A 15982-nucleotide genomic window follows, 5' to 3' on the forward strand; every position below is an offset into this window, starting at 1 on the left:
TACACATATTTTTATTTAAAATTATTCATCGTGTTTGTGGGGAGAGGCGTGAACTTGGCATGGCGTACATGTGAAGGCCAAAGAACAACTTTTAGAAGTTGGTTTTTTTCCCCTTCAACCATGTAGGTCCCAGGGATCACACTCAGCCTTGGCAACACGTGATCTGACCAGCTGAGCCATCTTGCTGGCCTCTGTACACATTTGGTACTGTATGGAGATGCACAGTCAGGGGCTATGAGAGAAGTCTTAGGTGTCTGGGTATGGTGCCTTATATCTGTGGTATCAGATCTTACGGGCGGGAGACCAATTACTCTGAGTTGTGCTATAGTTTCTGTATGTTGCATGCCTGCATAGTTACTAATTACTGAGTTGTGTCACAGAGCTAGGACAGGTCCTGGTGTGGTTTAAGACCCTATCACATCTCTTCACTCTTGGACACAAGTACCTGGAACAGACTTTGTGCTGTTCCTCAGTGGCCCCAGTAAAGCACATTTTTGTTTTGTTTTTCCATGGACGGGATCTTTCCCCCATTTTCTTTTTTTTTTTTTTTTTTTTTTTTTGGTTCTTTTTTTTTTTTCGGAGCTGGGGACCGAACCCAGAGCCTTGCGCTTCCTAGGTCCTCCCCCATTTTCTTAAAAGATGAAGTCACTTCAGTGCTCAGAGGAATGCAGGGCCATAAATGCATTCAGCTCAGCCCGTTATAAATTGCTGTGTCTGGAAAGCCATTCAAACCAGAAATATTAAGAAAATTCACTGTTTTCTTTCTTTCTTTCTTTTTAATGGAAAAGGTTGGCTTTGGTTGTTAGTTTGCATTGAGTGAATGGCTTTTCCAGACAGACAAAGAAATGCTTTTCTACAGCCAGTGTAAAAAGAGAAGGGATCCCATGAGCTGCCACAGGCAGATCTAGACAGCAAATCCAGAACTGCCAATGCTCACGTGCTTAGAGGCTATCGGAGGCTGCATTTAAAGAGAATAAAATAGTAACCAAATATTTTAGGTGGGAAGGAGTAATAATTCATCCTTAATTAGATGCTAGAGTTGGACATAAAAATAAAACAAATGTATATGAGCTTAATGTACATGTTTATGATGCTTGGTGAGCACAGCCTTGCTAAGAGCACAGTCAGGAAGTAAGACTGGAGGCAGAGAGGAAGTCGTTCTCACAAGCACGTTCACCATAGTGTGACTAATAGACTCTACAGGTCCTCAACGAAGGAGGGGCCAGGCAAGCACAACAGGCCACAAAGAGTAATGCATTGTGACTTTTTATGTGTGTTTGTGTGGGGTGTGTGTGTGTGCATGTGTGGTTGTGTGTGTATGCATATGTGTGTGTTTATGCATGTGTGTACATGTATATATATGTGTGTATGCATGTGTCTGGATGTGTATGTGGGGGTGTGTGTATGTACGTATATATGCATATGTGTATGTTTATGCATTGTGTACATGTGTATGTGGTTGTGTGTGTGTGTGTGTGTGTGTGTCTGGTGTGTAGGTGTGTAGGTGCCATGTGGATGTGTAAGGCCTTAGGCCTTAGATACCGGGAGTCACCCTCTATCTCTTTTGATGCAGAACTCATCAGTTGGACAGTATTGCTAGCTGTCTTGCTCCAAGAAGTCCCTTTTTGCCTTCCCAACTGCAATTACAGGGGCTCAGCCGTGCCCAACTCTCAGCTCTTGCTTTAACCACTGAGCCAACCCACCAGCCCTTGTAGATGTTGTTGAGAAGTCTGGAGAGAATCAAAAAGGAAACCATGATTAAAAGGCAAGCACAGTGCCTGCCCTCCTAGGGTTGATCATCTACCAAGGAAGCCAGACAATAAGCAAACCGAATAACACAGCCGCACACCATGACCTGTGCACAGACAGAAGAGTGGAGTAACATGGTGGGAACAGAGAGTGGGGGAGTGCTTTCTTGGGAGGTGTCTTAGGGCTTCTCTCTGTGACGAGACACCATGAACAGGCAACTCTTATAAATGAAAGCATTTAATCGGGGCTGGCTGGCAGCTTCCGAGGTTTATTTAGTTCATTATCAGGTGGGAGCATCCACTGCTGAGAGAAAAACTCGGGGCTTGGTGTCCCTACCCTGTGAGAACACAGGGGGAATTTCTGAGCCCTCTGTGAGCCAGGGAGAGCTGACATTAAGCCTGCAGGGCCCTGACACCTGCTCTCAGACTTCTAGACTGCACAACTGTAAGACATGGTTTTCTGATGTTTAAGTCACCTGGCACATGGCATTTTATTATGGCTAGATCAGATTGATATAACACACAGCCAAAGACCAGAAATGTGGAAAAAACTATGAGCAGCATCATATAGCAGGAAGCAATTCACAATTCCAAAATATCTAAACATACTAAGTCAGCTGGAAAACCACTAGTGTACCAACAGAAAAATGAGCAAGGGAGACAGGGGACTTTACAAAAGGTAAGTTGAGGAAAGCAGGGGGCAAGGAAGAAGGAAAACCATTTTCTCCAGAGCTTCAGGAGTCAGGATCACTGCCACCAATTCACACCTGCCACCAACCCACACCTGCCACCAATTCACACCTGCCACCAACTCACACCTGCTGCCAAATTCACACCTTCAGGACCATTTTAGAGTTCGGACCTCCAGGACTGTAAAGATAATGAATTTGTGTGTGTGTGTGTGTGTGTGTGTGTGTGTTTAAAAGTCTCAAACTTGGGAAAGTCTGGATAGCAGTAATAGGAATTAATACCATTTCTAGCTTTTTTTTTTTTTAAAAAGAAAGAATGATATTCCTTTTCAGTGGTGTGAATGGCAAGTGCTGGAGAGGTCAGTTGCAGTTGACAGAAGTGTGGATTACTATACCTCTGGAGAGCCATCTGGGAATGTTTCAAATCCTTTGTTATTTGGTTTTTTTTTTAAATTAACCCCTAGCATTTATTAGCATCACATTTCATAACTTTTAACACTAGTAAATTTGGGGACGAGAAAAAAATTTTATTGGGGAAAAGGGTTGTCTTATGCACTATAAGATGGTCATCAGCCGGTCTGGGGATTTAGCTCAATGGTAGAGCACTTGCCTAGCAAGAGCAAGGCCCTGGGTTCGGTCCTTAACTCTTTGTAGTGGCAGGCTTCCGGTGGGCAGACAAGTTCCTCAGTTCCATGACCAGAGACCAAGGAGAATTCTTACATCTTGCATTTGTCTGAGAAGGTGGTTTATCCGGTGAGTAAGGTAGGGGTCTGAGAAGGAGAATACTGGCTGCTCATCAGGAGTGGATGGTAAAGGCAGAGGACCAGGAGCTTTTGCAGGAGGAGGTGTTTCTGGAGTAGCTGGTTTCTGAAGAGATTACTCCTCCATGTTCGCTCTCGTCCAAAGGCTATTTGTTTGTTTTTATGTTTGGGTTTTGAGACAGGGTTTCACACAGCCCACGATGGCTTTGACCACTGGACCCTCTTGCCTCTGCTTCCCAAGTGTCAGAATTATAGGCGTGCACCTCCATGCCTGGCTCTGGTAGTTTCTGAGTTTTCTTTCCTGCTGCTGAAATAAATACCAGACAAAAGCAACTTACGGGAGAAACAGTTTGTTCTGACTCTCAATTCACAGATGAGGTCCGTCATGGAGGCCAAGTGGAAAGGTCACGCCCACAATCAGGAAGCAGGGATGAACACCTGCTGCTGTGGGGCTCCGTTCTACCTCACCATAGGGCACAGCCGTCAGGGAGGCAAAACGGAGCCTGACTGAGCTAATCTAACACAGCTGCTGGGTGCAGGGCTTTAGGGAAATGGGAGACACCTCTCCACAGGTGGGAAAACGTAGCCGAGGTGTGGGAAAGCCAGAGCTGGCATTTCTTGGCTTCCAGACCTCTAGTTGCTGCTGGAGAATGGCACAGAGAAGACAGAAACGAAGTGTTGGGGGTTCCCGGATCAAGGCTGTAGCCATGGAGGTTCTCAGACTCTTGGACATCCAGGTGCCGCTGGAAGTCACGGAAGAGCCGGAGAAAAGGAGGTCTGCGAGCTGAGGATGAGTCTGGGGGCGGGCAGAGGGGAGCCCCGGCTTAGCTCGGCTGTGACTGTCCTTAGGTGACTTGGGTGTGGTTGTCAGGAAGTGCAGAGACCTTCTGTGGGAGACTTGAGCTACAGCTCAGTAGTCCAAGGCCTTCCCCATGCTTCCCATGTGGGTTCTTGATGACAGTCCTTGGTTCTAAACTGCCTATTGGTTGATTATCATGTAAAATGAATGTGTATCAACCTCTCAGGGCGGACCCGAGATTAAATACCTTTTGCAGGGAGAAATATCTGTGAATGGAAGCTCATTGGCTAAGCCCTGGGGCCTCTAGGAACCTCATTAGCATGGGGAACTCTGTTCTGATCTACGGTCCCTTATGTGGGAAGTGTGGCACGTGCTCCAAGCCAGGAATCTGGCAGGGAGCTGCCTACCTTCTCAGATGTGTACCCTGAGTTTCCAGGGTCTCAGACCTGCTCTACCCACCAAGCTTCCTGCTATGGTTTACCGTCCCACAGCTGCTGAGCTCTTTCTCACATGCCCTCCTCTACCCTGCCTCCCAACCCCCGCCCCATGCAAACCTTCCTGTTTTATAGCTCCTCTTCAAGAAGACGGGTTGAGAGTAGTGAGGCTTGCTGGTAGTGCCAAGAGAGTGGGTGGGTGAGACAGGTGACGCCCATCCCTTTGTGAATGCTGAGAACATGTGGTAGGGGCTGAAGAGCTAGGTTCCAGTCAGAGCACCCACATGCCGGCTCACAACCGCTCATGATTTCACTTCCGGGGATTCCATACAAAATCATTCAGATAAAATAAAAATAAATCTTGAAAAGCATGTGCTGTGACTGGTGACAAGCATACCTGCTGTCTAGGGTCCTGTCTTGTAGCATCCACGCTGGGCTTCCTACACTGTCCGGGTCACTGCCCACATTTCACGGTTTGATTAGCCGAGGGAACCACATGACTCCTTCCCTGTTTGTATAAATCCTACTTACAGTTTTGTAAACTAGATATTTGAGACTGCCATCTGTTTCTAATAAGAATTCAGATTAATGTACAAGTTAGGCAAGTGTTTCTTCTCTGTTGCACCCCCTCCTCCTCCCCTCCTCTTCTCTCTCCTCCCCTCTTCCCTTCTCTCCCCTCACCTCCCCTCCTCTCTTCTCTTTCCCCTCCCTTCCTCTTCTCTCTTCCTCTTCCCTCCTCCCCACTCCCCTCCCCTCCTCTCCGCTCCTTCCCCTCCTATGGGGGAGGGGATGGAGAGTGGTATTTTTTTCAGTGTCTTGAGTCATATTTATTACTGTTGTTGTAGTTTTTAAGGTCAGTGTTTCTGTGTGCTCCCTGCTGTTTCAGACCCGCTCTGTAGACCAGGCTGGTTTGGAATTCAGAGATCCATCTCCTCTGCCTCCTGAGTGCCGGGATTAAAGATGTGCTCCATTCTTCCCAGCTTTGAGTCAGATTTAAGACTCTGTTTTTCCCAGTGACTAAGTAGCAGGTATGTTCACCCACAAATGTGAGCCCTAAAAATAAAATAACATGTTTAGCATATTTTCATCCAATTTAATTCTTATTTGCATATCTACTCCCCCGCTCAGGTAAAATGGAGGTATGTTTGGGATTTATTCTCTCAAATGCACCCCCTCCCCCATTCTATGACAATAGAAAGTGTTTTTGGTTTCAAGGCACAGTGATGGGGTTCCGACTGGTCAGGGGGTTCCTTTGGGTGTGGATGAGGAACTACATCATAAGTGCACATACATGTACACACATAGGCACACATATGCACACATACACACATGTGTACACATATACCTACATATGTACACACAGTACATTCATACACATGTACATGTACACACACATACATGAACACACATGTATATAATGTGTACACAAATGCATACACATACACATTGCTGCTGGGACTGTAACCTTACCTGGCATCTTCAGAAAACAGTATCAGAGTGTACTGAAGTTGAGCAGTTCATGTTGCCTGTACTTCTCTGACTCTATGTTATACACTTCCCCAAAGTTTATTACACGCGCGCGCGCGCGCACGCACACACACACACACACACACACACACACACACACGTTACACATTTAGTTTATGTCTTAAATTCGTCATGGTTCCTAAAAGTTCAACTCTACTGAAACTCAAAAGCCATTGAAAAGATGCCTTGCTGCGGTCCTTTTTCTGTCTTCAGTAACAGCCCCACCCAGTCTTCTGACTGAGGCGGAAGGATAAACAGAACAGGAAACAGCACTGTGAGGGAGGGGGTGGACGAGACAACCATGCTCAGGTTTAAAGAATATTCTCGGGTCCCATGGACATGTTTATCAGCTGCACTTAATATGATATAGGGACAGATCTAAAAACATCTAAGCAGCGGTGCGTCTGGGTACGCGAACGTGAAAGGCAGGCTCGCATAAACAGTCGCCACACTGGAATTTCTTAGTTAACACCCCATGTACAACGGGCGGGACTTCTTTTATTAAGGATATTACCTCTAAAGTTAAAAACAGAGACTCGCCTCCCTTTTTTCTCAGCATAGTTTAACCGAGAGGCTCCGTGTCTAGTTATGTACAAAGTGTCATATTTAGAACATAAAAGAATTATTTTCTGAACCGATTTGCAAGAGCTGCATATACAGCTTTCTGCCGCTAGATGGCTCTGGACCTCACAGTGGCGCAGTAAAGAGGTTTGTGTCTATTTATACATACAGATCTCGCAGACCCTCCTGTTACAGTTTCATAATCCCCTTACGTAATGCTGGCTTACCAGGGACGGTTAATCACCACTCTGGAAATGGGCAGAAGGCCCCTAAGGATACGATGTCCCTAGCCCTGGACTGGAAGTAAGAGAAGGGTCTGTCCCTGGGTGATCAAGCAGAACCCCAAGACTCCAAGATTTGTTCCTGGAGAAGCTGGAGAGGCCGGAGAGGCCGGGGAGGCCCAAGAGGCCGGAGAGGCCTGGTGAAGGATAAAAACAAAGAGCAGCTGCCTGGAGCATGTGACCAGCGGGATGCTGATTGCTGAGGCCAAGTCAACCGCTTCTTGGGTTTGGAACCAGCAGGGAGCTAACACTGGAAGAAACTTTCTCCTAGCAGCCACACCTGCCTGAAGCCCTCTTCTAAGGCCTGTTCTAATCACATCTGGCCACCTCTAGGGACTCAAGGACCAGCAAAGCCATGCTATTATCCCTGACCAGGGAGCCCCACCAGTCAGCTTCCTATGGCATTTTCCCAAGGGCACCAACTATTTTTTGTCTGTGAGGCCCACATAAAATTATGGCTGGCAGTTTGCACACAGTAGGTACACACATAGTGTCTGGTGGAAACAAGGGGTTTGACAGAAAGGGTCAGAAAGGCTGATGAAGTAATTGCCTATAAGTTTCTGAATCTTTAAAAGAAAAGGTTCACATCTCCCTAAATCCTTCCCACTGCACTGGGAGGGTTAAGAATCTGAACTCTCATTAGAATGGTCTGGACTCAATGCTAGCCTCGGTGTCAACTCGCTGTGTGACCCTGGGCCAGAGATTCCATCTTTCTACATCTTAGATCCAGCTTCTGTGAAATGGCAACAAGAGTAAAACTTACTTCGTAGATTAGGCCCGAGGATGAAGTAAGTTGGTTACAGTGTGCTAAGTAGGGCTCCCGGGACAGAGCAGGCACCAGTGGGGCCCCGTCACGATGCCACAGGCAGGCCCCATGCAGGCCCTTGGGTCTCTTGCTTGCCTATTCACCCTCAGTGAGATTTCCTTCCCAGAGTTGGCATTCGGGTGAGCGAAGCAGGACGCTGCCATGCACAGTAAGTACCGTTGTCCCCACCGTGGTTAAGTCAAGCCTCCTGTAGGCTGTGTTTGGGGTCAGGAAGTTGATACTGTACAGTAAGTGCTTCAAATTTGACCATCATGGTGGCGTCTGTATGGAATATGTATAAGTTTGCTTTTACTCACCACTGCCCCCTAGACCAGCGGTTCTCAGCTAGGGTCTCCTATCAGATATCCCACCTGTCATCAGATATACACATTATGATTTGTACTGTAAATCTGAATATCTATAGCAAGTTACAACTATGAGGTTGTGGCAAAATAACTACAGTTGAGGGTCACCACAACATAAGGAACTGTATTAAAGGGTCACAGCCTTAGGAAGTTTGGGGACCACTGCCTGAAACAGTACTGAATAACAAGCTCTTACACAGTGTGAACAATGTATTGGGGGTTACAAACGATCCAGAAATGGTGTACAGTAGACATACATTGTACAAATATCCAGCCTTCTGACTCTGCAACACAGTCTTGTTTACAAAGTTCATGGACACACGACATTAAAACAAGTATCAGACACATGCACACACATGCACGTGCACACATACACTGGTGTGCACACATACATACACATGCATACACACATGCATACATATACATACACATACCTGCACACACACACCACACACCTGTATATACACATCGTATATGCATACATACCCACACACACACACAGACACACACACACGCAGTCTCATGATCTTGGTTTCATGCTGAGCTGCTCTTGGCTTCGGGGAGGACATATCTGCAATGTTATAAGTTTGCTTTAGTTGACTTTTCATTCCTGGAACCAAATCCTTGAAATAGCAACCTAAAGGGGGCAAAGGTTACTCTGGTTCATGACCTCAGAAGTCTCTGACCATGACCAGCTGGTTCTGTTGCTTTGAGAGTGAGTGGAATTTCATGATGATGGGAGAGTTAAGGCAAAGCAGTTCACCTCCTGGCAGACAGGAAGGAGAATGTGACAGCAAGAGACCAGGAATAAGACTAAAGAAGCCTCGGGGCTGGGGATTTAGCTCAGTGGTAGAGCGCTTACCTAGGAAGCGCAAGGTCCCAGGTTCGGTCCCCAGCTCCGAAAAAAAGAACAAAAAAAAAAAAAAAAAAAAAAAAAGACTAAAGAAGCCTCATAGCCTGACAATTGTCAAGTCTCCATCACTTCCCAATAATGTCCCTTTATGACTCCATTTGTGAAGCCACAGCCTTCATAATCTGACCACTTCCCCAAAGCGGTCAATCAGCACTCACACATCCGGAACGCAGCAAGTTCAAATGATAGCAAGGCCGTTTGCAAACCCTGCATCGCCTGATAAAGAGGAATTAGAGAGTTCCTGCATTTTGAAATCTGAGGGGATCCAATAGCCCAACAATATGGAAGGCCAATGATGCTGGACACCTGTTATAGAAAATATTTCATCTCAATCCAGGGCTTCTACCCCACCATTGATCATTCAGTTCCCAGATTTAAAAAAGAAAAAAAAAACCACATATACACTTTTGCTATTTATAAGCCTTAATCAGCACTAAGCTGGGCAGAAACTACCCTCTATGCTTCATCTGGGCTGTTCTTAACTCTGATTGGCCATGCTTTCTTGACTCCTAACCCATAGTGTCTTTCTCCTCTCTCCACCTTCTCTCTTTCTCCTCATGGTCTTCTCTGACTCCAAGGACAGGAACACCAAGCCCCGCCTATCTCAGTTCTTCCCAGTTATAGGCTGTAAGCATCTTTATCTACCAATCAGAAATAACTTGGGTCTATGTGGGGACTCTCTCATCCCTGGGGCAACCAAGTCTTGGAGGCCTACACTTAGCATTGCAATACACAACAAAGTACCAAACCTCGTCAGACACCTACCTTCTCCTTAAATCTTTGCATTTGTATAACTTTACACAACTTTTAAGCTGGGCATGGTGCTACGCACCTTTAGTCTTAGCACTCAGGAGGCAGAGGCAGGTGGATCTCTGAGTTCAAGGCCAGCCTGGTCTACACCGTGAATTCCACGACAGCCAAGGCTACACAGAGAAACCCTGTTCTGACAAACCAAGCCAAACCTTTTTTCACTGAGAATACAAAGTCCCTGAAGTTCACTGCATTCCCTCCCTCCACCCAGGATTAGTTTAATCCTGAAATTGGTGTAACTGGTGAAGTCAGGTGATCATGGTAATCTGGTGTCAGACTGGCACCAGGAAAGCCTAGAAGAATGGAAGTGCTGGGTGAGGGGGAAAGAGGAGACAAGGGAACCCCGGGTATGTCTGAGGTCTGTCCAGGCCGGTAGCTCCACCCTCTCCAGGTGGACAGGTGTGCGTAGAGGAATTTTAATGCAGCTGCATGGCCGCTCAGAGAGAGAGGAGACAGTTTTACAGAGACAGGTTGCAGATGCAGACAGAATGAGCCAGAGAATGAAAATGAGCTAAAAGATTAAAACAGATTGCTAGAGTTAATTTCAGGCCAAGCAGAACAATTCAGTCAGATGCCAAAAAGAAGCCAGTTTGAATGAGTCAGCTTGGAGAGGAGTTTGGGTCAGAACAGATAAGTCGAACCAGACAGCTTTCAGAAAGAGCTAGAAAGGGTGAGCTTATTCAGCAGTAAGTTTCAGAGGCTGAAACATTTTAGACCTAGATTAGATTGACAGAAGCTAGAAGCTTCCAGGCCTATGTCTAGGGATCGTTAACACAGAGAAAGAAATGTTCTGGCCTCAGGCGAAGCTCTGTTACGTTTTCCAAGTTGGGTACAGCTTTTATCTCACCACTGTTCATAACTTCTGAAAACTAGGACAAGTTGGTATCAGGATTGTGTGGCATTGCTGTGACTGACCTGACCATGTTTTGGGAAGGACTGTGGAAAGACTTTGGAACTCTGGGCTAGAAAAGCCACTGAGTGTTGAGAGCTCCGTGGGATGTTCTGTGGGAGCTTGGAAGATAACTATGTTGAGAACAGTGCAGAAAATGGAGGCCTGACTTCTGAAGCTTCAGGGAGAAGTTCAAAGACTCTCAGGACTGTTTGCTATTTTGATTTAAGATTCTGTGGTTCTGGTTAGCTGGGCCTGAAGAAGCAGCTGTGATTCAAAGATACCAGAACAGCTAGAGTAAAACCTTTGCTTTGTTGGGATATTGGATATTGATTGACGAGAGGTAAGAAATTAGCAGTGATTAAAAAGAGACAAGCAGGGCTGGAGAGATGGCTCAGCAGTTAAGAGCACTGACTGCTCTTCCAGAGGTCCTGAGTTCAAATCCCAGCAACCACATGGTGGCTCACAACCATCTGTAATGGGATCTGATGCCCTCTTCTGCTGTGTCTGAAGGCAGTGACAGTGCACTCACATACATACAATAAATAAATAAATCTTTAAAGAGAGAGAGAGAGAGAGAGAGAGAGAGAGAGAGAGAGAAGCATCACTGAGGTGAAATCTTCTGGGAAGTGTTTCCTGAGAGCACAGAGACGCAGCCACAGTTGTACCTAATGTTGGAAGCTGTACTTGGTAATGTGTGAGAGCCACCCATGTAGTTCTGGTTTTGAAGGCTTATGAAAGGGCCATGGAGAGCAGCTAAGGCTTGGCACTGTGAGAGGCAGGAGAGGCCACTGGTGAAGGTGCAGCCTTAGTGGCAGTTGAAGGCCAAAGAATGATGGGGTCGTGCAGAGACGTTGTTAAGTCTTGGCACCATAAAGCGAGCCTATGAGAGACTATTGGGGAAAGTTCAGCCCAGTTGCAGCAAGGGAACCCAGCATTTTGGAGATGCTGGTACCATGGGATGACAGCAGCAGCAGTGGAGTAGAGTCAGCTGAAGTCTAGAAGACAGGGTGTGAGCTACAGAGGGCAGCTAGAGAGGACCCCCCCAGGCCCTTTGGAGGAGCCCAGAAGATTGAGCAGATCCCAGACACTGGAAGTTGGAAATTGGTTTTGCTTTGCTTTGATTGTGACTGTGCCCTGATTTTTCCTTTTTGAAGTAAGAAAGTATTTTACTAGAGCCCACAGTTGAGAGACTTTGACTTTTAAAAAGAAGACTTTGAATTTTTAAAAGAGATTGGCTATTTTAAAGGAAGGGACTGAAATTTTAAATGTTTGAATTTGTAAAGACTGGGACTTGTAAAGTTGTTTATGTTTTAAATGTGAGATCTTGAAGATGAGTGGGAAAGGAAGAGTTGTAGTTCAACAGAGAAGTGTTTGTGTGTTGTAAAAGTAACTTATTTGCCTGATACAGTTGTCATTTCCGAGAGTTATTGCCTCAGTCTGCTAACCTAGGCCTAGTCCTGGAAGCTTCTAGTCTCCGTCCGATCTAATCTAGGCCTAGAATGTTTCGGCCTTGGAGACTCACTGCTGAATGAGCTCACCCTTTCTAGTTCTTTCTGGACTCTGGATCTCTGATTCAACTCAGCTGTTCTGGCTTAAACTCCTCTCCTAGCTGACTGATTCAATCTGGCTTCTGTCAGCTTCTGATTGTTCTGCTTGTCCTCAGACGGATTTGACAATTTATTTTTCTAATCTTCTGGCTCCTTCTCTCCCTGGATCATTCTCTTTTCACCCGCGTCTAGTTTGTTCTTCCTCCAACCCGTTTCTGTAAAAGTCTCCTGATAAAACCTCTCTCTCTCTCTCTCTCTCTCTCTCTCTCTCCCCATCCCCCTTCCCCTCTACACTGTTATTTCTCTTCTCAAGAGAGCTGGGCGTATCTTATTCTATCATTTTTTTTCTCTCTGATTTATCACTTTGCCCCTCAGTTAGACATCACTTACAAACATGGGTGCTTCCTTCTACAAACTAACTTTACCTTCGTTGTTTGGCATTGAAGATGTGTACTAAGGGTGTATCATATTCCAGCCAGAGAGATTAAAGGTGCGTGCTAAGACTGATCCACACCACAAGTAGAAATAGGTTTGTGCAGTAAACAATACAATCTTGAGGTTCACAGTGTGGTCAAATATCCTGCAACAACGTGACAAGTTGATAAGGGGTCAGTTGTACTGACGGGTTCTGTGTGTCAACTTGACACAAGTATCAGAGAAGGAGCCTCAGTTAATGAGATGCCTTCATGAGACCCAGCTGTAAGGCATTTTCTCATTAGTGATCATTCAAGGAGGGTCCAGCCCATTGTGGGTGGTGCCATCCCTGGGCTGGTGGTCCTGGGTTCTATAAGAGAGCAAGCTGAACAAGTGATGAGAAGCAAGCCAGTAAGCAGCACCCTCCTTGGCCTCTGCATCAGCTCCTGCCTCCAGGTTCCGGCCCTGTTTGAGTTTCTGTCCTGACTTCCTTCAGTGATGGACCACAGTGTGGAAGTGTAAGTTGAATAAATCCTTTCCTCCCCAACTTGCTTTTTGGTCATGGTGTTTTGTGGCAGTAATGAGAACCCTGACTAAGATAGTCAGCAAAGCTATGAGTGTTCATCTCAGCCAGAAAACTTGATGGCATCTACACAGGGTCAGACAGATTTGTCCCAAGCTGTAATAAGTTACCATTTATCGTTTCAAAATCAGAGAAAAACTAATTGTATATCCATAATTCGAGATTAGAGTTCATTATATACATGACATTTTCTGAATTTTTTGAGCCCATTTATTAGAAGTTAGCTCTGTGGATATCGAAAGGCCAGCAGTAAGGAAAAACCGACAGGGGATGACAAGACAGTGTGGGCCTTAACTGTAGGGAAAATCCTGCAGAGGAGATCTGTAAGAACCAAAGTGTACCACCCACTTACAAGCTGGCTCGGGTACAGGGCAGAGAGGTGACATGGGGGTGTGGGAGGGGGTAGAAAGCTTTTGGCTGGAGGTTAGCCATTGCTAGGAACCACTAGTCAGAAAGTATTAGGTGGTCCATAGTCACCTTTCCTGCCAGCTATTAAAGCTAGAGAAATGAGTTACTTCCAGGAAACCAAGTTACTGCAAGTTACAGGAACTGTCACAGTTACAGTTCAGTCAGACGGTGGTGGTTTACAAACTGGCATGGTCTTGGTTAGCAGGCATGACAGTGTCTGCTTATCGTTCCGGTGTCTGGGAGGCTGAGGCAGAACTGAGAAACCAGTGCAGCCTGGGATCCTGGGTAAGTTTCGGGCCAGTCTGAAGTACATGGCAAATCAAAGGAATCAGGCACGGAAGTCTCTTCCTGTAATCCAGCACTTGGGAGGCAGAGGAAGGAGGACCAGGCAAAGAGACAGTGCCCACCTAGATTATTGATTTCTGGTGGGAAGAACCTTGGTCAGGGGAACCTTAGAGGAGGAACTCTCCTCCTGTGTGCTCAGTGTTATCTGAGAGCATGTTTTAGGTAACACCTCAGTGTCTGCTGACCTATAAATCAGGTTTATACTTGACTTCAAGGTTGTGGATAAGATACTGTCAACTTAAAAATCACAGCTCTCATCTTAAACAGAATAAGAAATAGTTTACTCTGGAGCCATATTGAGTGACCATGGCCTGGGAACACAGATTTGGGTTACCCCAAATTTCATGTTCTGATTTTAGAAGCTTTTTTGGGGGGGTTGTTATAATTTTACAGAACAAAGGAAGTCAAGGCAAGTTTAAAATACACTGGTTGGTACACCAGAGAGTTGAGTACACCAAAGAGTTGGTTACACTGAGTTGGGGAAGCTTTTCTGCAGGCCCAAAATGTTATCTAATGACATTCTTAGTTCTTGGGTTGGTGGAAACTAGTGTTCTGCTAAGCTAATAGCTTCTAACAGGTTTTTATTTATCATAACAAGGCGTGGGTTTAGATACAGGGTAGGGCAAGGGATGGCAGTTCCAGAAGCTAAAATTAGCCCCAGGTAAAGTAACAAACCTACAAAATTCCAATTTCCACAGCACTGAGATTCCAATCGCTCCACAGTGTCTGCGGCCACAGACTCCTTCCAGATTTTATTCACAGCTAAACACCGCTTGCTTTGAGGAGTTTTCATTCACAACATTGACTAGACAGCCCAGGTTCAAGTACAAGCCATTCATGTAACTCCCCTCAAATGCAGACACCTCTATAACCAGAGTATCTAATTTGGGGGGGGGGGGGCGTGGGGCACAAAGAGGGAGAAAGGACAGCTACCTGAGGCTGAGGTCTGGGAGGCTGGGAGTGGGGCTTCTGTCAGGTGTGGCTGTCCTCACGTCTCTCAAGTATCACCCAGCCTCTCTAGCCAGAGCACAGCCTGGTTTCAAATACTATGTGGGGAATAGGTTCATGAAAGCTAAGAGGACTTCCACCTTTGAGGGAAATCTGGATGCCCTACATTGGAACCCCACCTGCAGGGCCCACGGGCTCTTTGCCATTAGCAGGCACAGGACACTGCCTTTAGACCTCCTGCCATCCTCAGCGCACAAGGGGCCCTTATTCCCAGCATGTCTAGCAGTGGTGACACTGGGTGATTGGCAGGTAAGGCAGAGAGTGCTTGTGCTAATCTGCAGAGCTGGGAATCCATGGGTATGACAATTTTGAAGATTCCCTTTATCTACTGACACAGAGTGGTATTGTCAGCAACTCTGAGGCATAGCAAAGGCATTGTGTGGGGAACTAGAGTCAGCAGTCAGAGGCCTCTGCTCTGGGGTGTCTGTCTTCCAGCTCCAGCTTTTGCTGACCTGACTGGGGCCCCAGGCTCAGAAGGGGCATTGATGGCCCCAGCGCTGATCCCAGTCTAGCTGGCAGTGACAGCTTAGCAGTATTGGAACAATGCCATGCTCTAGAGGCCCCTGAGACAGTCACAGGTCAGGCAGCAATGGAAGTCAGTGTAGTCCCTTAGCAGGGGTAGCCTCTAAGCGGAGAATGTCCAAGAAGTGTAGTCTGAAGCCTGACTCCAGTCTGACGGACTCAGAGACTGGTGGGGTACAGCCTGAATAAGAACCTCCCTTCCCCAGGGGAATGCAGGTTGCTCAGTAGTTAAATTTAAAAAAGTCATGAGGCCTTTTCTATTAAGGAGTTCCAAACATAAACATGATCAACAAACCCAGTGTTTCCATGGATTTTCCTCCTCCCTTCTAAGTGGCTGTCTGCAGGGGAGGTACTGTGCACATAGTGTGGTAGAGGTGCTCCTGTGTGGGTCCAAAGCTCCCCTGCACTTTGCTTGTAGGCCAGCTCGGCTTGGTGCAGTCAGTGCAATGACTCAGGGGAGGGGGAGGGGCGGCAGCAGCAGCAGCAGCAGCAGCAGCAGCAGCAGCAGCAGCAGCAGCAGAGGCAGAGGCCCTTCCTGTCCCTGCTCAAACCCTTTCCCCTTCACTTGAA

At 46.5% G+C, this 15982-nt stretch overlaps 1 long non-coding RNA gene across 1 annotated transcript; it reads right to left on the reverse strand.

Annotated features, from left to right (window-relative positions):
- Positions 1-2946: 2946 nt before the first annotated feature.
- On the reverse strand, positions 2947-7039 carry LOC134479712 (uncharacterized). The gene is made up of 2 exons (XR_010053354.1): positions 5902-7039; positions 2947-5484 (listed from the first exon to the last, which is right to left on the reverse strand). It is a non-coding gene; the product is annotated as an uncharacterized LOC134479712 (long non-coding RNA).
- Between the last annotated feature and the right edge of the window lie 8943 nt (positions 7040-15982).

Source organism: Rattus norvegicus, chromosome 7 (genome assembly GCF_036323735.1).
Source record: "Rattus norvegicus strain BN/NHsdMcwi chromosome 7, GRCr8, whole genome shotgun sequence".
NCBI classification, from domain to species: domain Eukaryota; kingdom Metazoa; phylum Chordata; class Mammalia; order Rodentia; family Muridae; genus Rattus; species Rattus norvegicus.